General features: G+C 47.7%; 2 long non-coding RNA genes across 2 annotated transcripts; both read right to left on the reverse strand.

Annotated features, from left to right (window-relative positions):
- Positions 1 to 987: 987 nt before the first annotated feature.
- LOC139186624 (uncharacterized) lies at positions 988 to 5,044 on the reverse strand. The gene is made up of 2 exons (XR_011570301.1): positions 2,672 to 5,044; positions 988 to 2,306 (listed from the first exon to the last, which is right to left on the reverse strand). It is a non-coding gene; the product is annotated as an uncharacterized lncRNA (long non-coding RNA).
- A 4,976-nt stretch (positions 5,045 to 10,020) lies between these two features.
- Positions 10,021 to 23,868, reverse strand: LOC139186625 (uncharacterized). Its single transcript, XR_011570302.1, has 3 exons — positions 21,956 to 23,868; positions 20,358 to 20,495; positions 10,021 to 15,490 (listed from the first exon to the last, which is right to left on the reverse strand). It is a non-coding gene; the product is annotated as an uncharacterized lncRNA (long non-coding RNA).
- Between the last annotated feature and the right edge of the window lie 356 nt (positions 23,869 to 24,224).

Here is a 24,224-nt window from a genome sequence, read left to right on the forward strand (position 1 = left end):
ACACCCATATCCTATTGATTCTATTTTTCTGGAGAACTGTGATTAATAGAATGATTAAAAAACCAATAGCCTAGTGAATACTTTTATTCAGAATTCTCTCTTGCTTTCTCTGGTACCCCACTTATAGTTGGACAGAGCGTGCACCAGAATTCCAAGGTCAGGTTGCATCAAGTATAATAAGAGGTGAACTGATGAGTGGGAGACGCACCAACCGTTGCCCTCCTGTGTGTCTTCACACACACGGTTGCTATTTGTCGAGTGTGGGGGTTTACTTCCTTCTCACGTGGTGCTGGTGGTACAGAATTCACTTGGCAATGCAGGAGACTTGAGACACAGGTTCGATCCCTGGGTCTGGAAGATGCCCTGGAGGAGGAAATGGCAACCAACTCCAGTATTCTTGCCTGGAGAATCCCCATGGACAGAGGAGCCTGGCGGGCTTCAGTCCTCGGGGTCGCAAAGCATTGGACACGACTGACGTGACTACATGCGTAGGACTGGTACCAGGGGGCCTGCTCTTCTGGTCCTGCAAGTGTGTGTGTGTGTCTAGCCTTTACGAGGGACCAGCCAGCGCTGACGAGCACTGTTTGTATCCCAGCGCCCAGTACATGAGTCGTTGGATTTGGTAAATGTACGGCAGTTGCATCAGGGCATAGTAGCTCTATTTGCTTTATAGAAATTCTGGAGCACTGTAGGTATTGCATATTTCTACACCAAAGCTCTCAAAGTAGTTAGGGGTGTGGAGGCGGACACAGCCTCTAACACCGCCGCGCGCACCTCGGAGGCCTCCGAGCAGGGCACTGCCTCTGGGCGTGCTGTGTGCTTGCCCCCCCTGCGGTGGGAATGGAAGAGCTTTCTCATCTGATGTTGCTCAAGGGAGACTGCACGCCTGGAAAGTGATCAGCAGAGAAGAGAGTGTAGACAAGTAAATGAACAGTTTAATGAATATAAGATAAAACGTGAACTCAAGCCAGCTTTCAGAACCTTACATTTTCCGTTCATCCTCTCTTTATTCAATAATTGCACAGTTACAACTTGCATAACTGATTTTATGTACCTCTTGGTCTATAAGTAGCTACAGTATATAATGTAGATAAGGAGGGCAGGGACAGTCATGGTTAAACAAACATGTTCTGACATATTAATAGAAGTAACTTTGTAAATACAACCCAAATTCGGATTCTGCCGATGCTGGTTTTTCCTGACCCAGGCGAACTCAGGGCTGTGAATTTTAACAGCAACTGCCTTTCACTGAGAGCCCAACACACCACACGTTGGGGTGAGGTGTCGCTGTGCTCCTTGTAACCCCCATGACAGCACTGTACCGAAGGGAACACGGAGACGCAGGCAGGAGCGCGAGCCTGTGTGTGAACTTAACATGCTTCACTAGAAGATCAAGCTGTTCTGAAAGTTGACTACCTACCTGTGTACACGGAGCGCCAGCCAAGGATGAGCAGGAGTGGCATACAGATATCCACGTGATGTCAAATCTTACTTCTTGCACCAGGATTAACATGCCAGAACACCAGTGTGGGAAGCCCCCCTGCAGATACTTGTGCGCTCCCTACCGTCCTGCCTCCCTTCGCTCACGCGGCGCGGAGCTTCTTTCATCAGTTGACTAGGACGGGTGGTGAGCGTTCGCCCGGGGCTGTCAGGTACCTCTGGTTTGGAAATGGCCTCTCTCAGAACCAGGAGTGAGACCCAGAGATGCCATCTTCCAAGCTGGTGATAAGGCCTTCAAGTAGCTTCCACGGCGAGAAGGCCTTCTTACGTGTGATTTTTTCAAGCAGTATCTGCAGATTCTGCAGATAAGTCGTCTCGTTTCTCTCTGCGGTGTGCCTTGTACGGGCACCTGATTGAATCATGACTGTTTGCTCCCCTTGGCTGTAAATCAGGGCACCAAGGGCCTCTAATCAAGTCCAGCCATTGTCCACACAGAGCTCATTAATGCTCTTTTGGTTGAAACTTGAAGGAAAGAACAACCATTAGGTAACTGCAATGTCAAGGGAGACATTTGTTTTGAAAAGTCTCGAAAACAGCCTTATTAAAAAAAAAGAAAAACCAAACCTTCTAGGGCAATTCTTTTTTGAAAAAAGTAAGTTGAGTGTCTTGGTTTAAAAAAAGAGAGTTTCTGCCTTTCCAGTTAAGAGCAATCTTTAAAAGTCATCCAAAAAAAAAAAAGTTGGCTCTGTTTTCTGAATCGCTGGTTGGGAGAACAAAAGCAGCAAGGGAAAGTTTGACTTGACTTCCTCTACAATTTGTTTATATCATCGGAGCAGAAAGACTCTCAGAGCTCAGCTCGCCACTTCCTGAATCAAGAGAAAAAAATGCCCTGAGAGTTGGATTCATTGAGAAGTACAAAGAGATCAACAGAAATCCTGCCCGACTGGAGGGGCCCGGGGGGCACAGGAAGAACCTCTCTTGGTTCAGCGCTGGCCTGACAGGATAACTGCAGAGTCCCAAGTCACCACGCACCCCCCAGTCCCTCCCAGTGGCCGCACGGAGGCAGCCTGGTGGAAGGTGCAGGCTTCCTTGGCTGGTTGCTCTGGAGCCGGCTTCCTCCCAGACAGAACTGTCAGTCGATCCAGTTCAGAGACAGCAGTTGGCAGCAGTGGAAGAGCATTGAAATTAGAAATATTTAGTTGGGGAAAAAAAAATGTCCAAGTCAGATTACCTGAGAATGATAAGGTTCTGTTTACTTCTCCAGGTAGTAGCTGGGAAACAGTCAAACCAGTTAGGTAGGAGATTTTCTTTTTTTGGTCAGGTATGTACTGAATCCCTGGCAGCAAACTTCAGACAGTGTCAGGAGAGAGGATTTCTTTCTCTCTAGGTTCTCCTGGGCAGAGTGCCTGTGTTTTACACACACACACACACACACACACTTTAAAAGAACCAGTCGATTATGGCTGCGAGTTTCCTGCCGCCTTGTAGGCTGGAGTGAGGACTAAGGATTTAGATGAAAAACGTCAGGCTGCTCTCCTCTGGAAGAACTCTCCCCAGTGTGGTTTTCCAGCTGGCCTCTTCGTAACTGATTCGGTTGAGGTCTGCCATCGTTGGCCTCTTGAAAGAGAAATGTGAAATCAGTGGGTGAAAGGGCTGAGAAAGAGAAAAACACAGTTGAGCAGTGGATGTGCTTGGCTGAGTACCCCAACGGGAGACGATTGCGCTGGCCTTTGGAACACTGGAGGGGGTTGCAACACACGCAGACTGAGAGAGAGACACAGATAGAAGGAAGAGGCAGAATGGGAGGATAAAGAAGGCTTCCTGTCCCCTGAAAGGCTGGCTCAGCCGTCCTGAAGTGCATTTCTACAGGCAGCTCAGAAGCAGGAGAATATGCCAGGTAATGAGGCTGGAAGCCGTCTGAATAATGAATAGTAAAACGCGCAGTGATTTCAAACCTCACAGTTCGTTATTGGTAGTTTTTCTTCCCATTTGGAGGGCGGGTTTCAGTCAGTTCTCTTGTCTAATTCCTGCTTCCCGCCAAGCTGCTGCTGTTTAAAAAAAAAAAAAACTTGGGTCATCGTTTGAGAGCTTCAAAGACCTTAGGGTGCAGTTAGCTTCTTGAATTCCTCTGACGGTTGGTGAGCTGTTCGTCCAAGGCCCTTTCTGTAAGTAGGGCTGAGGGAACTAAATCTTCTGAGTGTTAAGAAACAGAAACCATGTTTTAACAGCACTGTTACTAGAAAATTTGAGAGTTGCATTCTTCTAGTCTGTTCTGTTCAATTCTGTCTTATTGGCCTCTGAACATTTCAAAGTATAAAGGGCTATTATATAAAGAGGACACTTGGATAGTCTTCTTAAAGGTTCCCTTGTACTTTCATAGAATGTTTACAAGGTTACTAAGTATGCTTTCTCATCACTGAATTTTAAATGGCTTGACTATTACTCCCACATTCATTTGAGAATCATTGAAACTGCTTGAATGGAATGAGGATATCCTTTGTTCCCCATTGATTTGGAAACAAAGAGGCAGAAAGAAGTTTACTTTGCTGCTGAATGCCATATGCAGATGAATGTATCATCCATTAAATTAAACCAAGGATCTGAAGACTTTTTCAAGTCTTAGAAAGAATGCTCATACAGCTCTAGTACATGTTAGAATTTGCCCTCCAGTTTTCATTTATTCCATTGTGTTTGGGTCTAACATGGCGTTACTGAAGTCACACACCCAAGTCTTCAGGAATAAGAAAGCGTAATCAGAAGAAGAATAAGTAAGTGTGTTCAGTTGTGTCCAACTTTTTGTGACCCCATGGACTGTAACCTGCCAGGCTCCTGTGTCCATGGGATTTCCCAGGTAAGAATACTGGAGTGGGTGGCCATTTCCTGCTCCAGGGATTGGACTGGCATCTCTGGGTCTCCTGCTTTGGCTGGCGGATTCTGGACCACTAACACCAGCTGGGAAGCCCAATCAAGAGCGGAGAGTCAACATCAAAAAAAACAGAAGTTGCTGTGCTGTTTCTTAGGTGGGAAACACCAGACAGGCATAAGTAGGCAGTGACCTCTGCTCATTTTCTCCCGTCTCCCTCTTTCCCAGTCTCTCTAGACCCAAGGTTCCCGTCTTTGGCGCTGCTGATGTTTGGACTGGATCATTCTGTTTTGGGGGCCTGTCCTGTGCATTGTTGGGTATTTACCAGCTCCCCAGGTCTGGACCCACTAGATGCTGGCAGCACCCCCTCCACAGTCATGACAGGGAGCCCCGTCTCCTGTAACGGCCACATGCCCCCAAGAAGGACGGGGTGGGGGGTGGATTTGGATGCCTCTGGTTGAGAACCGCTGTTCTAGAGCAACCCGCCCACAGATCCTGTTTGGAAGAGGAAGAGAAGATTAACCTAGTGCTTAGCCAGGGAGAGTGAAAAATCACGGATGCCAAAGCGGTGATTTTCATCAGAATTCGTCGAATTAGAACTGAGAATGCGAGAGAAGGGGCAGGAGAAGGAATCACAGGGCTTAGAGACAGCTTCACAGCAGCCCCTCACTTTAAGGGAAGGACCGCAGCAGGAAGTGCGTGCCAGCACACGCAGTCAGAGGCTGTGCTGAGACTCGTGACTGCCAGTTGTTCTCCTTGTTATTTTAAGTAGCTCAAGCACCCGCTGTCATTGTGCCCCTCCGACCGCTGAGCATCTCGCAGTGGACAGAAGACAGTGTGTCTCAGGGTCCTTTCACTTATGATCTTGAAGTAATTAATATTCACTAATTTAATTTTCGGTGGCCAAAAATGGGCTTGTACTATTCCAGTCTGCTTTAGGTGCACACGAGTACTCTCTAACTGCACTGTACGAGATGCCTAGAACAGACAAATCCATAGAGTCAGAAAGCACACCGGTGGCGGCCAGGGGGCGGGCGTGGGGAGTTCGTGCTTAACAGGGACAGAGTTTCGTTTGGAAAGGTGGAGAATTCAAGAGATGGCTGACGGTAAGAGTTGTGCAGCGGTGAGAATATACTTGGTGCCCCAGAACTGTGCAGTTAAATACGACCAAGATGCTGCTGTTTCCACTCAGTCGTGTCTGACTCTTCTGCAGCCCCGTGGACTGTAGCCCTCCAGGCCCCTCTGTCCATGGGATTTCTCAAGGGAGAACACTGGAGAGGGGCGCCATTCCCTCCTCCAGGGGCTCTTCCTCACTCCGGGATCCAGCCTGCATCTCCGGCACTGGCGGCGGGTTCTTCACCACTGAGCCTCCAGGGAAGCCCCACGGGTAAAAACTGTTTGTGTACATGACGCGCTTTTTACCACAATACAAGTTTTTTAAATTGTGTGTACTATAGTAATAAAGTACACATTTTATGAGGTACTGTAAGAATAATACAAATGTATCATAATGACATGAATATGGCTGAAGAATCTTAAACCTTGTCTTAATAAAGATATATCTGTTTTTTCTAGGATGTGTAGTCCACACTGACTTTTTTTTGTTAACTATTGAAAAAAGAGAAGCAGTGTCCAGAACCACACAGTCTGAGTCCTGTGTACACAGTAATAAAGCTGTCAGTGTTCACCTTTAGCTTTTTTTAAATTGTGAAGTGTTTGGAACACTGTGACAAGTGCATGGAATAAACAGTACAATGGTCCTGTACTTACTGGTTTCCAGCTCTCCCATTTCAGACCCTTTACCGGTCCGTCCTTCTGGCAGAGAACACTCTTGCGTCATTTATCTGCACAGCTCATTCCTCCCTTCTCTCCATCCGGGCTGGAATGGCGTCTCCTCAGACAGGCTTCCCGACCTTTCTCTGCAGCGATGCAGCTACAGAATGGACTCTGAATGATGAGCGAAAAGCACCCTCGGTTTCCCCGGGACGCTTGCCAGCCAGCCCTGCTGCCATTTTTTTTCTAGCACTTATTGTATGTAAATATGTATTTGGTTTACTTGTCTGTTTCCTCCAACTAGAATCTCGGGTAACTCCCTGAGGGCTTTGTTTTATCTACTGGTCAGTGCTCAGAACTGTGGCTCGTGCCCAGTAAGCACTCAGTAAACAGCTGCTGAACCAAAGTGCCATCTGGGCAGACTGTGGGCACAAGCAGGCTGGTGATGATTTGGTGTGGGTTGATGAATTCTTGTACTCTGGTAAATGACCTTTGTCTTTTCAAGTGTAATATTTAATATTTAATTAGTTTGGCATGACAAGTATTTCAAGGCAGTTAATCATTTATTATTTAAAATAAAAGGTTGTTTTTAGATAGAAGTCTAAGGAAGAAAATAAAAATGGACTCTCAGCCTATTGACCAAAGAAGCCTACTGATAGGCTTAATAAAGATATATCTATTTTTTTTTCTAGGATAATAAATGATAAAAGTACATGCTTATAGTTAGAAACTTGAAGTTGTATAGAAAAGTAGAAGACATACAGAATAAAAAGTAGAAGACATTCCCCTCTGTACTTTGCTGGTTTCTGTCACAAAAAGAGACCCTTATAACCAATTTCTCATGAATTGTTTCAGAAAAATTTTCTGTGCCTATGAGTATACGTTTACTAGCAAAATATTCATTATCTTAAGTTGCTTTGGAGACACAGAAGGACACACCACAACAGCTTCTTCCCCAGCCCTTGCATGGTTTGTACTTAGGTATTTATTTGCTCAACTATACATTGGCTGTGTTTCTTCCACCCAGCTCTACCTGCCTAACCACCATTGACTCCCCAGGGCCTGGCACACAGCAAGCCTCATTATCAGTTTGCTGAGCCATTGGTTGAACAGGTGCACACTCTGCAACAGCAGGCAGTGTGCATTTTTTAATACACATTCGCCAAAATAGAGCTCTTATACCATTAGTGAAACCTTTTAAGATTTGTGTTCAGTGAACAGTAATAGATTTTTAAAAACTGGTAGCATTCTACATGTTTTCAAGTGAGTTATCTCACATGATCCTCAGGCAGATCTCCTAAAGTGATTATTGTCATTTCTGTTTCTCAAATAATAAAGACCCAGAGATGTCAAAACCCAAGGACAGATGAAGACTGTAATATTAGGGGAAAGTTCTAGGCCTCCATGCCCTACTTATACTTCTAGGCATCTTCCTTCTTCACCAGTCTCAACAGTCAGAATGCTGTGAACATTTGAGCAGAGCGCTGAATACTGACTGTGTCTGAATAGTCTGTCTTGTCACAAAGGTACATTTCACGTCTCTCTAATCAGCCCAGCGGATGAAGCAAAGATCTGAAGACTCACTAAACACTAACAGAACAAAAAAGCAAGCAGAAAATTCCTCTACCACAAGAGAAACTTCTTGACAGTGTAAAAAAAAAAACCAAATCCACCTGGCTTCTAAGAAGCAGGGCTGCAGCTCGGAGTCAAAACACAGGAAGTGAGTTGTAACTGGCACAATGAATAAAACAACTATTTTGGGGGGTGAAACAGAATCTGGCCTCTGATCTTTAGACGTCACCTCTCAAAGTGAGGAGGGACTGTGGAGTCGAAATGCTCACCCAGTGTCTGCTTTTTCAAAAAGCAGCCAGCGTACACCTCAGTAAATAAATGAAAAAAAAAAAAAAAAAGATTGAATTACACACTTAAACGGGTAAATTTTATGGCATGTAAATTATATCTCAATTAAGGTGTTACAAAAAAAATAGAGCCGAAGTAACAGTGGAAAGTTGTTTTCTTTTGCCAGCAGTCAGCTAGTACAGATTCAGGGTGTGTGTGTGTGTTTGTGTCTGTCTGTCTGAAAACTGGTCTGTGAGTCCAGAGCACACCAGGATGTGGAAGACTTAAAGGTTACTGTTTCATATTATGCAGAAAACATGTGCAGAGCCAAGGAGGCGAAAACAGTCCTTTAATAAAAAGACATGGGACTGGGGGTCTCCCGAAAAGTAAAAGCAGTTGGAAAGATGAACCTTTTGTCCCGGACGCGTTAACCTAGCCCTCCTACTGGGGCGAAACTGCAGAGGGTATAAGCTTGCTTCCCAGTTGCCTGTTGATTCTGTTCCCTTGTAATACAGGCTTGTTCCATGGGCCAGGATTCAGAGATTTATGGAGGCAGAGTGCACAGGGAATTATTTCCAAAAGAAATAATCCCAGGAATAGTGAGAGGGAAGGAGGAGGGGAGAGAGGGAGGGAAAGAGAAGCAGAAGAGAGATTAATCTCCAGGACAGAGGAAAATTGGCGGTAACGCCATTCAAGTATGAAACGCCGCAAGAACTAGGAACTGGCAAGGGTGCCTTAAGCAGAGCCTCTGTGGGGACTGGACGAGTGAAGTGAAACCCAGAGGGGAGGCTGGGCGGAGCAGGCCCACGACCCGCCAGCAGCAGCGCTCTGCAGCGGGACCTCGCGCTGGGAAAGGCCGCCGGCCACCAGCCCTCGCCGGCTCCGCGGCGCCCCCTAGGGGCAGGAGGGGAGACAGGCCCGCCTCCGAGTGAGAGAAGTGTGCTCGGCCTAAAAGACCGAGTGAGCCTGTTTTCGGAGAATTACATAAGCAAGTGCCCCACGCTTCCCTCGGATATCATCTGTGAATCATAGGTTTAAAGGCTGTCAATAAGACCTGTGTCAGGCGAGGACAGTGGTTGCCTTAGGGGAAGGATAGTGAGGAGTGAATGGAGCGGGCACAGAGGGGCTTTCGGAGCCTGATTGCCCGGATATGCTACTTTGGGGAAAGTCATCAGGCTCGATTATTTCTCATGTGTCTGCTACCCTGTATGTGGACTTGACTCACTTTAAAGACAGGTGCCAGTCTGCTCCCCTGCTCCCCGGCCCTCGGTCATGTCCCACGTCAGGTGAGCAGAGAGAACCCGCACCCTTGTTCTGCCGAGTTTCCCCCTGAGCTCCGGGGGCCCTCCAACAACCCATGCACCCCAAGACCTCAGCACCCCGGCCCTCTTCCTCTCATCCTGTCGTCTCCCCTCCAAGGCAGGTCCCGCGTCTGTCCGGTTCCCTCCGCCTCCACTGACCTGAGTCAGCGTCCTGTTTGGCTGGGTGATGCCTCAGTTCGGTTCAGTCGCTCAGTCGTGTCCGACTCTTTTCGACCCCATGAATCGCAGCACACCAGGTCTCCCTGTCCACTACCAACGCCCGGAGTTCACTCAGACTCACATCCAGCGAGTCAGTGACGCCATCCAGCCATCTCATCCTCTGTCCTCCCCTTCTCCTCCTGCCCCCAATCCCTCCCAGCATCAGGGTCTTTTCCAGTTAGTCAGCTCTTCATATGAGGTGGCCAAAGTACTGGAGTTTCAGCTTTAGCATCATTCCAGTGAACACCCAGGACTGATCTCCTTCAGAATGGACTGGTTGGATCTCCCTGCAGTCCAAGGGAGTCTCCAGAATCTTCTCCAACACCACAGTTCAAAAGCATCAGTTCTTCGGGGCTCAGCCTTCTTCACAGTCCAACTCTCATATCCATACATGACCACTGGAAAAACTATAGCCTTGAGTAGACGGACCTTTGTTGGCCAAGTAATGTCTCTGCTTTTGAATATGCTATCTAGGTTGGTCATAACTTTTCTTCCAAGGAGTAAGCGTCTTTTAATTTCATGGCTGCAATCACCATCTGCAGTGATTTTGGAGCCCAGAAAAATAAAGTCTGACACTGTTTCCACTGTTTCCCCATCTATTTGTTATGAAGTGATGGGACCGGATGCCATGATCTTAGTTTTCTGAAAGTTGAGCTTTAAGCCAACTTTCTCACTCTCCACTTTCACTTTCATCAAGAGGCTTTTGAGTTCCTCTTCACTTTCTGCCATAAGGGTGGTGTCATCTGCATATCTGAGGTTATCGATATTTGTCCTGGCAGTCTTGATTCCAGCTTGTGTGCGTGATGCCTAATGGGGCTTCCTGCTCCCTCTTATGCGAGTCCAGTCTCCAGCGTTAGCCTTGCTTTCACCTGGGGCTGTGCTGTGCAGGCTTTTTCCTCTAGTCGCAGTTTCCTGGCTTCTCACTACCGTAGCTTCTCTTGTTTTGGAGCACAGGCTCTAGGCACATGGACGCCAATAGCTGCAGCACGCGGACTCAGTAGTTACAGCCCCGGGCTCCAGAGCACAGGCTCGGTAGTTACGGCGCACGGAGCTTTGTGGCCTCGTGGCATGTGGGATCTTCCCGGACTAGGGATCAAACCGTGTCTCCTGCAGTGGCAGGTGGATTCTTTACCACTGAGCTACCAGGGAAGCCCTCCAAAGTTCTTTTAAAAAATGGGAATCAGGTGTGACCGCATCCTTCCTGGAAGTCTCCCACCAGCTTCCCATTGTGTTTATTTATAATAATCTTTATGATTTTAGGGTCTTCTTTTTAAAAAAAACAAACAAACAAAAAGCAAGTCACTTGTTTGCACAGGGTCTTAGTTGCAGCATATGAACTCTTAAGTTGTGGCCTGTGGGATGTAGTTCTGCAACTCGGAATCGAGCCCAGGCCCCCTGCATTGGGAGTGTACAGTCTTAGCCGCCGGACCACCAGGGACGCCCTTTCCATCACGTTTTAAAGACAGACCCAGCTGTGGATAAGCCTCCTGGAGTTGCCTTTTTTCTGCTTCTCAAACGCACCAAGCTCATTCCTTCCCCCGGGACTTGGCTGGCGGCCCCTGCCCGGGTCTCAGCTCTCCTGGCACCTTCTCACCAACGCCGCCCCCAGCACCTACGATGCCAGCGCCCCCATCCGTCACATCACGTGATTGCCGCCACCACGTCGCCGTCATGGCGCCCGGCGCTAGTTCATGCAGTGGATCACCTGTTGGTTGCGCTGTTGACCAGGTTTCTCCCTCACTGAGAGAAAGGTTCCCAGAGAGGCAAGGACGGGGTCTGTCCTGTAACTGCCTCCCCTGGGATGCTATAAACAGTCGGAAACAGCACATGCCGGAAACCCAGCTCCCCCAGTCCGCGTTCCCCACCGTCACCATCTCCCCACGACCTGCTTTCCTCACAGTCCGATAGAAGGAGCTCTGTCATTCAGTGGCTTAGGCTAGAGATATTGGAGTCACCCTGGCACCCCTTTATTCCTTCACATCCCACAGTCAATCCTTCAGCACTCCTGGTGCCCTTACCTTCACAGAGCCCGACTACTCACCACCACATCCTGCCCAGCCCCCGGCCAGGGAGAAAAGGCCCTCCCAACTCCACGGGCCCCCTTCCACCTAGTCTCCAGAGTCAGACTATTTCATGCATATATATGTATGTATTCAAATTTCGGTCAATTGTCAAATACATATCAAATATGTATATTCAGATATTCAAATATATATGCAGTCAATAATATATATTCATATATATATGAATTCATATATATATATACATATATATGTATGTATATATACACACATATATATTCATATATATATATTTTTTTATATTTACTTAGGCACTCCATATAGCCTGTAGGATTTTTAGTTCCCTGACCAGGGGTTGAACCCAGGCCCTCAGCAGTGACAGCATAGAGTCCTAACCACTGGATTGTCAAGGAACTCCATCCAAAATAATCTGAAATCCCACTTCTCTTTCCAGATGTATCTTCCCAGCAACTCCCCCTGTCAGAGCAAAATCTAAAGTCTTTCAGGGCCCTGCCTGCGTCTGCTCCCGGGTGCCCTGTCCTCCGCCCGGCCCCCTCCCCGTCTCCCTCCGGCCACGCTGACCCAGGACACGCCCCTCACTGCGGCTCCCTGTCGACCTCTCCCAGCGAAGCCCCACACTGTATTCCTCACGTGTTGGGGTTTCAGCATCTCTCTTCAGAATTGCCCCCATCCTGACCCTCTCTATTTCTCTTCTCTATTTTTCTCCAAAGCACTTAAGACTCCAGGGAGGTATGTCATCTTCGTGTGTTCACTGATGCTCTCCTCGCCCTAAATTCCACGAGGGTGCAGATCTTTGTCTCTTTGTCATGGCTGTGTCCTCACCGCTCACGTTTGTGTCTGGCAGATAGCAAACACTTTGGAGAAGACAGTGGCAGCCCACACCAGTACTCTTGCCTGGAGTATCCCATGGACGGAGGAGCTTCCTGGGCTGCAGTCCATGGAGTCGCAAAGAGTCAGACAGGACTGAGCGACTTCCCTTTCACTTTTCACTTTCATACATTGGAGAAGGAAATGGCAATCCACTCCAGTGTTCTTGCCTGGAGAATCTCAGGGACAGCAGGGCCTGGTTGGCTGTGGTCTATGGGGTCGCACAGAGTCAGACATGACAAGCGACTTAGCAGCAGCAGCATAGGTTATTAATAATTAATTGAATGAAAAGTACACGCTAAAGATGTAACTGCTCATCAGCTGAGTGAATGAATGATAATTAATAGAGCATTGCCAAGGTCATTAAATCAACAGAGACATACAGAGTTACTATTGTGGGTCTGAAACCAATCTAACCTGATCTACAGTAGTATATATACCAGATACCATCTCTGGTCACGTGGAACTTGCAGTCTACTTGGGAATAGCAGCTGATCCAACAATCACAAAAAGTATCTCATTACAAACTCTGGACTGCTAGGAAGAAAAGGAACACTCTGAGAGTGTAGCTCCCTTAGAGAGAAGTAGTAAGCCTTCTCGGAGGAGGTGGCATTTGCGCTGAGATGAGAAGCTTTGGGTGGACAGGGAAGGGGGAGCTTGGAGAAGCTTCCAAGGCAAAGCCCCACCCCCAAACTTCTAGTCCAGCGGGTGCGGATTAATCATTTATATCTAACTGCTCCAAGATCCTAGTGAACCTTGAACTTGATTTCTGATACTTACTGTTGAGCTCAGTTTTTGGCTGCCAGTTGCCGTGATGATTGACTCTTTTCCTGATGGTGATGGGAACCACCTCCAAACTCAGGAATCTGACTAAATATTGGAGACTTCGGAGTTTATGCAGTGTGTGGTTGGCTTTTACATCCTCATCCTTTTTTTTTTCTTCTTTCTGCAGTCTTTCAACGCTAGCCGGTCATTAAAATTTAGAGCTCACCCTGGGTTAAGTGGATGATTTCCTGGAAAACAGCTGGTTGAGCTTCCCCCTGCTTGCCTCTGAAATAAACATCCCTTTGGAGAAAGGCTTTCTTCAATGCCTTCCTGCTCAGCATCTTTTTTTTTTTTTTTTCTATTTACATTCCTGTTTTGCTTGACTTCTTAGAAGAAACCTAGAGGAATAATCACTAAAATAACAGCCAAAGGTTATTATGCACTTCATAGCATTCCCAGCCCTGGGAGCTAGGTGCTATTCTTATCTTATATTAAGAGATGAGGACCTGAAACTTGGAAAGCCATATGTCCCATATCAATTAATAACTACAAAATGGCAGAGGCGGGCTTTATGTCCAGACCAGTTGTCTCAAGAGCTTGTGCTTTTAATCATCAAGTCACAAGGCCTCCTTGACCCCTGATTTGAAAGTCTCCTCTTAACTTTAATTTCTCCAGCTGTTAGATGAGGGCGTGGAAACCAAGGTTCTAAATCTTTCAGTCCACGTTTAAACTGGAGGGGTTGGTATTTTCTCTTGCAAAGGCAAACAACTCTGACTCATTTGTGTTGAGCAGAGTTTAATGGGCTGATATTGAGTCACAAACAGGTGGGGAACTGAGAGCCAAGGGAGAAAGAAAGGAAAAGGGATGGAGAGCTGGAGAGGGAAGGGGACAGAGAGGCCGAGAGCCAGAGCTGTCCCGGGCACCTGGGGAGCAGGCAGGCACCTCGGAAATACTCTCCCAGAGTGGGGGGCTGCAGTGTGCTCTCCACCCTGCCTCACTCTGGTGGAGATGGACCGTCCCCGTGTCTGTCTTGGCTGTGGATTCATCCCTCGGCTAGGAAACGGCAGGGTGTCCTGACAGTCCCACTGACGTGACTACTCACGGTGGGCTGGGTAATTCCTCAAAGGACAATCAGGGCACTGTAACCCAAGCAGCGAGAAAGAGATGCTGGGCTCCTCCAAAACAGCTGACCCCCTTCTAACTTCTCAAAAGATTGGAAGTGAAAACTCTGTTTGGTCTCGATTAAGGCTTTTGCTAGGGCTTCCCTGATAGCTCAGTTGGCAAAGAATCTGCCTGCAACGCAGGAGACCCTGGTTTGAATCCTGGGTCGGGACGATCCCTTGGAGAAGAGATAGGCTACCCACTCCAGTGTTCTTGCTTGGAGAATTCCATGGAGGGAGGAGCCTGGTGAGCTACAGTCCATGGGGTCAAAAAGAGTCAGATACAAGTGAGTGACACTAATCCACTCGTGGGGGTCCTCCTTCATGACCTAATTACTTCCCAAAGGCCTGCATCTCCTAATACCGTGACAGTGGGGATCAGTTTTCAACACAGAAATTTGAGAAGGGGAGGAACACACAAACATCCGATCTATAGTGCAGGTGGGAGCCTAAACATCACCTCTATGGCTGATAAGTCTATGGTAGATTTATCACCTCTATGGCAGATATCTGGGGGCCACTGGGCTTCCCCACGTGGACCCCAGAATGAAATGAATCTTCCAATTCCAACACAGGAGCCGAGAACAACTCCCCCGTCCACGAGGAGACAGGGAGCAGAGGATGACTCGATTCTTCCCCAATTTACCTACTAGGTAATCCTCTCCTCCAGGAGAGGAGTCGGGGAAGGGCAGACAAGGCCAGGAGTTTTAGGCGATGGGCTCTGTCCCCATGGATGGAAGCACCAGTAAGGGGAGAAGCCCCTTTTCCTTCCTGACCAGCGCCAGGGGGCCTGGGTCAAGTGTGCGGGGGTGTAGACCCCACGCTGACACCGTCAGAGAAGCAAGACTTCATGTTCTTTGCAGCGATCTATTGATTACATTTTCACAGCTGTGACTAGAAACATTGCCATCACTCAGACAGGACACCAAAACACCTGGTTTTGAAGAGTGGAAACTGTTGCCAAAGGACTGTGAGAGTTCTCTTAAAATAGAAACGTTAAAAGCCCCAGAAACAAAAGTATAATACTTATCAACCTGATGACAAGCAAAGCCGGTTGCCTGACACCGACTGGACTGACAGAACAGTGGCTGAACTTTGAGTCTGAGACTCCGCGTCTGGTTTTCTGCTCTGCTCCTTATTTAACCGTGTGAACTGAGGCTTGCTGATGTCTCTGGGCCTCATTTCTGCAACTTCCATTCCGTAGGTTTTCTGGAGAAGATTCTGTAGAGAGAAAGAATTTCAAACTCACAGACCACTTCCTGGCACAGTTCAGTTCAGTCGCTCAGTTGTGTCCGACTCTTTGTGACCCGATGAATCGCAGCGCACCAGGCCTCCCTGTCCATCACCAACTCCCGGAGTCTACTCAAACTCATATTCATCAAGTTGGTGATGCCATCCAGCCATCTCATCCTCTGTCGTCCCCTTCTCCTCCTGCCCCCAATCCCTCCCAGCATCAGGGTCTTTTCCAATGAGTCAACTCTTCGCATGAGGTGGCCAAAGTATTGGAGTTTCAGCTTTAGCATCAGTCCTTCCAAAGAACACCCAGGACTGATCTCCTTCAGAATGGACTGGTTGGATCTCCTTGCAGTCCAAGGGACTCTCAAGAGTCTTCTCCAGCACAACAGTTTAAAAGCATCCATTCTTCGGCTCTCAGCTTTCTTCACAGTCCAACTTTCACATCCATACATGACCACTGGAAAAACCATAGCTCTTAATAAATCCTAGCTTGTGCTCCTATTATGACTTTTTGTCACTGGTGATGATGGTTAGGGTCCCCGTGTTGCCATTCTTTCTGTTCACTTGCATGGTCCTCTTGTTTGTGCAGCACAGAAACCCGGAGACCCAAGTTCAAATCCAGGTTTCGGTACTTTCCAGCGACGTGGTAGTCGGCAAAATCACTGGACCTCTTTGAACCTCGGTTTTCTCATCAGTCATGGGTAACATAATCGAAAGGCTTAATTTGAACTTGGAACAGGGATTTTTCTTCCCTTGGGACATTCTTTCCTTCATCCCTTTATTTGTTAACAAGTGTTCAGCCAGGATCTCAGCTCATTCTCCTGTCCTCAGGGATCCGCCCCGCCCTCCCGATGCACAAATTTTAACGAGCAGCCATCCGGCAAGCCGGGCTTTCCTGGTGGCTCAGTGGTAAACAATCCGCCTGCAACACAGGAGATGCGGATTTGATCCCTGAGTCGGGAAGATCCCCTGGAGAAGGGAATGGCAACCCACTCCAGTATTCTTGCCTGGGAAACCCATGGACAGAGAAGCCTGGTGGGCTGCAGTCCATGGGATTGCAGAGAGTCCGACACGACTTAACTGAGCAGGCGCACACACCCTGAGTGGCAGACACTGTTCTCGAGGCAGAGTGATGAATTAGCAAGATGTGGCTTCAGACTTTCAGAATCAGAGCAAAAGATCAAGGGACTCTTCTCTGTGTGGCGTCCCCCTGGGGTCAGCCCATTTCCCTAGCCAGGCTGGCTCTATGTTGTGGACACAGTCAACGTGATCGAGACCTAGGAACATACACACGCTCTCTGCCACCTTGTCCCCGGACCAGGGGCCTTGTGCATCTACTTGTCAGAGTCCAGCTGATGCTGTTCGTACATTGAACTTCCCCAAGACAGTTCTCCCAGCGTCAGGCCTGCTCTCCACCCCAGAGTGAGATTATTCAGATTGACCGACAAACCTCCTTGGCGCAGCGCTGAGCCACGGAGCACCCACGTCCTGACTCAGACAAGACGCCTTGCCATAGGCGGATGCATACAGAAGACAAGACAAAACCAGCCACGCTCCTTCTCACTGTTCCTGCTGGGACGCCCTTGACCGACTTCGCTGGGCAGGCAGGCTGCGGGCTGAGCTTGGCCAGCCGCATGTTGCCTCTCAGTAACAGTGCGGCCCTGGGCAAGCAGCTCACTCCCTTCAGGCCTCAGTTGCCTCATCTGTGAAATGGGGGTGTGGCATTTACATGCTAAGATCACTGTGAAGGTGAATGGAGACAAAGTATGAGAAGCCTGTAGGGTCATGCTTGGGGCACTGTTGCTTAGTAAACACGAGGTATGCTTTTTCCTGTTGAGGACTCATGTCATCATCCTCACATAGGAAAAAGACCAGAGTGGTTTGATAAAGACCCACGACTCAGACAGCAGATGGCCTGGGGTGAAATCTTCTCCCCTGCCCCGCCTGCCTGAGCCCTGCTCCTGTCTGAGGTCAAGGCTGTAATGCCATCTCAGTTATCTTCACCTTGGCTACACATTGGCAGGGCCTGCGGTGCTTGTACAGTTCGTGATGCCTGGTCCAGCCTCCACAGGTTGATTCAAACAGGGGCTCCCTGGCCACGGGGACTTTTAAATGCATCCCAGGAAACGAGTTCAGCCAAAACCCAGAGAATCACTGCTTTTAGAGGCAGTGGAGTGCGGTAGCTGAAAGCACAAACCTAGAGGCGGGCTGCTGGGGTTTGAACCCTGGTTCTGAGAGTCACTAGAGGTGCGGCTTTTTGTTGAGACTAACGCCTCAGTTTCCTCACCTATCACTTCAGTTCAGCTCAGTTGCTCAGTCGTGTCCGACTTTTTGTGACCCCACCAACTGCAGCACGCCAGGCCTCCCTGTCCAATAAAATGGGTTTAATAATAATAGCAACACCTACCTACCACATAGTGTTGAGATCAAATGAATTAATATGTGACACTATTAGGTTTGATCCCTGGGTCAGGAAGATCCCCTGGAGAAGGAAATGGCAACTCACTCCAGTATTCTTGCCTGGAAAATCCTATGGACAGAGGTCGGCCATAGTCCATGCTGTTGCAAAAGAGTCAGACAGGACCGAGCGACTGGACTGAACCGAACGCTTAGTACAGGGCACTGTAGTAAGACTTTTAGTCACAATTCCTTTAACTTTTCAACCTATGAGTATTTTGCCACAATACAAGATGACAGAATTTACCATTTAACAATGCTAGTGTACAATCCAGGGGCATTCGGTGTATTTTCACCGATGGATGTTATACAGCCATCACCACTGACAATTTTTGAAGCTCTTTTATCATCGCAAGTAGGAACTCTGTACTAATATAAATGACTCCCGCTTCCTCCCAGCTCCTGGTGATCTCACCTACACCTTCCTTCTCTCTGAATCCACCTGTTCTGTATCACTTCAGGTTAGTGGCATCGTGCAACGTCTGTTCTTTCGTGTCTGGCTTATTTCACTTAGCATAATGCTTTCGAGTTTCATCCACGTTGCAGCACGTAGTAGAACCTCCCTGTCTTTATAGCTGAATAATATTCCATTGCAGTCTGTTCCTCTGTACTCACTCAGCTGTTATGAACGCGAGTCGTTTCCGGCTCTCGGTCACTGTGAGCAGTGTTGCTGTGGGCGCTGGTGGACAGGGATCTGAGTCTCTGCTTCCCATTCTTTGGGTATTTACCTGGGAGGGGAATTGCTGAATCATATGGTAATTCTATTTAACTTTTACGGACTTTCCACACGGGCTGCACCATTTTACATTCCCACCAGCAAGGCACCAACGTTCTAATTTTTCCACATCTTCACCAACACTTAAAAAAAACAAAGTAATAGCCATCCTACTGGGTGTGAAGTGGTATCTCATTGTGGTTTAGTTATAATTCCTTTTGATCTTGTCCGAAGTAGATTACCCGGGTCTGTTACGCCCCCGCCCGCAGCACGCAGCTCTCCGCTCTCTCGCTGCTGTCACAGCATGTCCTCCTCTGTGCTGAACATCTGCCCTGCCGGTCGCCCAGGGCTTGGCCAGCTGCGGCCAGAGGCTGCAGGTCAAATCCTGCTGCTGTTTGTGGATAGTCCATAAGCTAAAAATGATTTAAAAAATTTTCTAACTGGTTAAAAAATAAAATAATATTTCATGAAATATAAGAATTATATGATATTCAAATTTCATTATCAATTGCCCATAAAGTTGCATTGGAACACAGCTGTGCCCTTGTGTTGACATGTTGTTTATAGCTGCTTTTGCACTACAAAGGCAGCGTTGAGAAATTGCAACGGGGACCATGCGGCCTGTAAAGCCAAAAATATTCACTATCTGGCTTGTTTCTGTATAAAGAAAAGGATTTGCTGAATGCGGCCCTAGACTCTGAACTTAGAACCGTCACCCTGATGTCTCCACAGCACTGGCCATGGAATTTGTTGATTTCATCTTTCACACTAACTGCAGACACAAAAATAAATTTGAGATGAATCAGAACTAAATGTAAATGCTAGGACTAGAAATCTTCTAGAAGATTAGAAAAGCTTCTTTGTAACTTGGGTTAGGCAAAGATTTCTTTGGACACAGAATCATAAAATAAATTGAACAATAAAACGTTTCTGCTTGTCCAAAGATTCTAGGAAGAAAATAGACAAGCTACAGACGGGGAGAAAATGTTTCTACCTGTATGGGATAAAGAACTTTCACCTAGAATACACAAAGAATTCCTACAACTGATACAAGACAAATGTACATATTAAATGAGCAGAAAACCTCAGACACTTCACAAAAGGTCTAGGCAGGCTTCTTTGTCAGCATATTTTTTGTAAAATAAATGATGACCCCCCCCCCCATAACTTTTGTGAGTCTGTGAAGTTCCATATACTAAGGTACACTTGACAACACTTGGAGGAAATGTAAAAACTAAAGAATGAGACACATTTTATCCCTGGAAAATCAGCTGAGACAGTTTTTGAAGTTGAAATAAATGTTTAGGAATTTAGTAATTTTTGGAGTTAAAAGAGATGTTTCGGAATTTAGCATCCTCGTGGTCTGACTTGTAATGTGCTCAGCACTCTGCACGTGTGCAAAAGTGAGTACAAAAAAAGTGCAAAATTCATGAATAAATTCATACTGATGTTTATGGACTTTAACCTCCTATAGGACTTAACTCTAGTTTTCATGCCTATTTTTGCCTAAATCCAAATACACTTAATTATTTGAAGATCTTAGAAAAAGATATAAGCGTGGCCAATCAGCCCCTGAAAAAGTACTTACCATTAGTCATCAGGGAAATGCAATTTAAACCCACAAGGAGATACAATCAATTCACACATGTTAGAAAAGCAAAAAAGAAGAAGAAAACAAACCCTTTACAAAGAACAGTCAGTGTTGGTGAAGGAGCAGCGCCTCAAACATTTGCTTTGGTTCTCTTGTTTAATTCCTGACAGAAGTGCAGCAGTTCTGGAGAGCTGTCGGGCAGGTTCTTGCGATTCTGCTCCTCGGAACTACGCGAGAGAAATAAAAACAAGTGTCCACATGGCGGACTTATACGTGGAAGTCTACAACACTTGTATTCATCACAGCCACAAACCGGAAACAACCCAAATGGCATGAACAACAGAACAGGTTTTTAGAACTAAGGTGCATTCACTGGATGTACCTACTCAGTATTAAAATGAAAACAACTACTGATCACGGAATGACACAGATGAATCTCCCAATATGCAAAGTGAAAAGACAGACCCACGGTGTATGCTGCTGTTTATGTGAAAGTCAAGAAAAACTAATCTAATTTATGGCAACCAAAGCGGATCAGCAGTTGCCTCTTGGGGGGTGGGGGTGGTAGTTGGTGTTGCCCAGAAAAGGACAGGAGGCAATGAATACAGTCTGTGACTTGTTTTGGGTGGATGTTAGTTATATACACCCAGCGGTGTGTATCATTGTCAAAACTCAGAACAGTTAAGATCTGTGCTCCGTGTGCAGATCTTACAGGCACTCGGACAATGAGAGGGAACAACTGAACTTCAAACAGACCATCTCCCGTTACAGGTGGGCCAGTCTCTGAGGGCCAGCCTCTCCTGCCCGCAGTTAAGCTGGTCAGGTTTGCAAAGGAACAGGGGAAGCCACGGTGCCCTGATGTCTGTCAGCTGCCAATGGCCGGGCAACTCATTTCCTGTTCTAACCAAAGCTCTGGCGTGAAGGAAAATTACGTGATCACTCCTCCTCCGTGAGCCCCGGAGCTCGGACACTGCTGCTGCTGCTGCTGCTAAGTCGCTTCAGTCATGTACAACTCTGTGCGACCCCATAGACGGCAGCCCACCAGGCTCCCCCGTCCCCGGGATTCTCCAGGCAAGAACACTGGAGTGGGTTGCCATTTCCTTCTCCAATGCATGAAAGTGAAAAGTGAAAGTGAAGTCGCTCAGTCGTGTCCGACCCCCAGCGACCCCATGAACTGCAGCCCACCAGGCTCCTCCGTCCATGGGATTTTCCAGGCAAGAGTACTGGAGTGGGGTGCCATTGCCTTCTCCGGAGTTCGGACACTAGAAAGCCTATTTCCTGGTCTTGCAAAAAAAAAAAAAAAACCCAAAACAAGACAGTTTCCTCCACTCAGCTAGAAACGCCTTCCACCTGCTCCCAGGTGGAAACTGCTGGTGGCTGCCCACCCCCCACCCCGCCCACATCCCGGGGTGCCCCTCCTCTGGCTGTCAAGCCGGAAGCCCACCTCCCCCATTAGTCTGCATAGACCCCCGGGTGAGCCCTGGGGTTCCAGCATGCAGGCGGGCGGGAGACGCACAATCAGTGGCTGTCTCTGCTTTTATTTTTAGATGGCGAGTGAAACCAAGCTGCCTCCCTGAGACGAACTGCCCAGACTTCTCGATTCCTGTAAAGCTGAGGCCAGAGTCGGATCTTTCCTTCTGGATGCGTTTCCCAGGGCTGCTGTCACAGCAGCACCTCCAGCACGAACCTTAGAACAGTATGAGCCTGGGGCCTCCCTGGCGCTCCTGTAGGTAGCCTTCCCCTTCCAGCGCAGGGGTTGTGGGTTCAACGCCTGCTTGGTGAGCTAGGATCCCATGTGCCTTGTGGCCGAGAAACCAAAATGTAGAAAACAAAACAACACTGTTACAAGTTCAATTAAGACTTTAAAAAATGACCCACATCAAAAAAAAAAAAAAAAACCACTTTAAAAAGTATACACTTATCTTACAGTTCTGGAGGTCAGATGTCCAACCTAGCCCTCTTTGGGCTAATGATCAAAGTGTGGGTGGAGCGCGCCCCTTCTGGAAGCCCCAGGGGAGAATCGGACTCCGGCCTCTCCCTGGAGCCTTCCTGCATCTTCAAAGCCGGAAACATGGATCCCGTCTTGACTTGCTTTGTAGGGCCGTGCTCTCCCGCTTTTAACACTTTCCAGGGCTGTGTGATTACACCGGCACCACCTGGAAAATTCAGACTTCCCCGCTGCCTTCCCTGTAGGCCGACTCCCTACCGTAGTCTACTGAGGAGCAAGCGTGGCTCCAGCTGCAAACTCTATTCCCTGTTGCCAGTGAAGGTGACGTATTTCCAAGTTCTGGGGGGTTAGGATATGCCCCTTTCTGGGGTGCCATCAGTCTGCCAACTATTAATACACTCCCTCCATTCAAGTTCGACTTCAACTCCCAACTTCCTCACGCTCTTCAAATGGACCTGGGTTGATAGCTCAGTTCTGAGGTTTGCAAGTATGATCACTCCAACAGAGGAAACCATGACAAGGAACACACCCTGGAACAAGATGCAAAAACGGGCCCCCGGGACACACGGTGTCATCTGCTGCTCCCAGGACCCCTGTGGAGCGGATGGGCTTCCCTGGTGGCTCAGTCATAAAGAACCTGCCTGCAGTGTGGGAGCCCTGGGTTCAAAAGACCCCTGGAGGAGGGCATGGCAGCCCACTCCAGTACTCTTGCCTGGAGAATCTTGACAGAGAGGCCTGGTGGGCTGCAGTCCATGGGGTCGCGAAGAGTCAGACACGACTGAGTGACTAGACACGTGTCGCTATCATCACCCCATCACGGGTGGGGAAACTGAGGCCCAGGCAGGAGAAACAGCCAGCCCAAGTTTGCTTAGCTTTTAAGGGGCCGATCCAGGATTGGCCCCCAGTTTGTCTGACTTCAGGGTCTTTGGTCTCAGCAGCAGATGTCTTAATAGCAAACCTCTATGGCGTCTCCATGTTACCCTTTATCTGAGCAGACATGTTATATGAGGATTAAACGTAATGTCTGCTGGGTGCTTAGCACGTATGTAGTAGAACCCATGACATGGATTCAGGGTTATTCCAAGATAGTCCTGTTGCCTCTTTATGCCTCTCCTGTTCCTTCCTTTCATCCATCCGTCCGAGGCAACTTTTAAAGTGTATTCAATGTTCTATAACACTTAGGATCTAGGTTCCAAGTTCAGACGACCACTCAGGCTCAACTTCTGGTTCTAGCTGCTTTACCTTGGGCCCACAGCACCTCTTTAAGCCTCAAATTCTTCCCCAGTTATAAAAACTGGCATGTAATTATTTCTACCTCATCAAGTTATTGGGGGAATTAGGAACAGCCGTGCATCCACATAACTCATGGTTAAGTCACCCGTGTGTCTACTACTGAAGTAGGTAATGTAAGGAAGAAAGTATGACCTGTGTTCACATGGATCCGCTCTCTAACACACACACACCAGCTAATGACATAAAATGGGAAATTAGGCAGGACTTAAAATGGGAGACCAAGACAGTTGATAACATGGTTCTAATTTGTGGTTAGGAAGTCTGTCAAGAATTTGATGTTCTCAAGGTCGACGTGTTCTCAGAGAAAGGAGGGATTCAGTGAGAAGGAATGTGGAGTGTGGGGTGAATCACACAGGCTGTCGTTGCCTGCAGCCCTCTGGAGGCCCTTTGACCATCCTGCTGGGCTATTTTAATCACCAGATGTGGTCAACCACAGCCTCTCACACACAGCCATTCACACACAAACGTCATGATTTTTCGCCATATCTGTCTCTGCCTTGTCTAATATTCACTTAATCTTTTTCTTTAAATCTACTACTTACTATTACATTGCTAATATTAATATCAAGAAAATGATATTAATACATAGTATTTCTGACTACTTACCTACGTTTATGGGCTTCCCTGGTGGCCCAGTGGTAAAGAATTCGCCTGCCAGTGCAGGAGACGCAGGTTTCATCCCTGGTCCAGGAAGATCCACTGGAGAATGAAATGG

This window comes from Bos indicus, chromosome 13 (genome assembly GCF_029378745.1).
Source record: "Bos indicus isolate NIAB-ARS_2022 breed Sahiwal x Tharparkar chromosome 13, NIAB-ARS_B.indTharparkar_mat_pri_1.0, whole genome shotgun sequence".
Taxonomy (NCBI): domain Eukaryota; kingdom Metazoa; phylum Chordata; class Mammalia; order Artiodactyla; family Bovidae; genus Bos; species Bos indicus.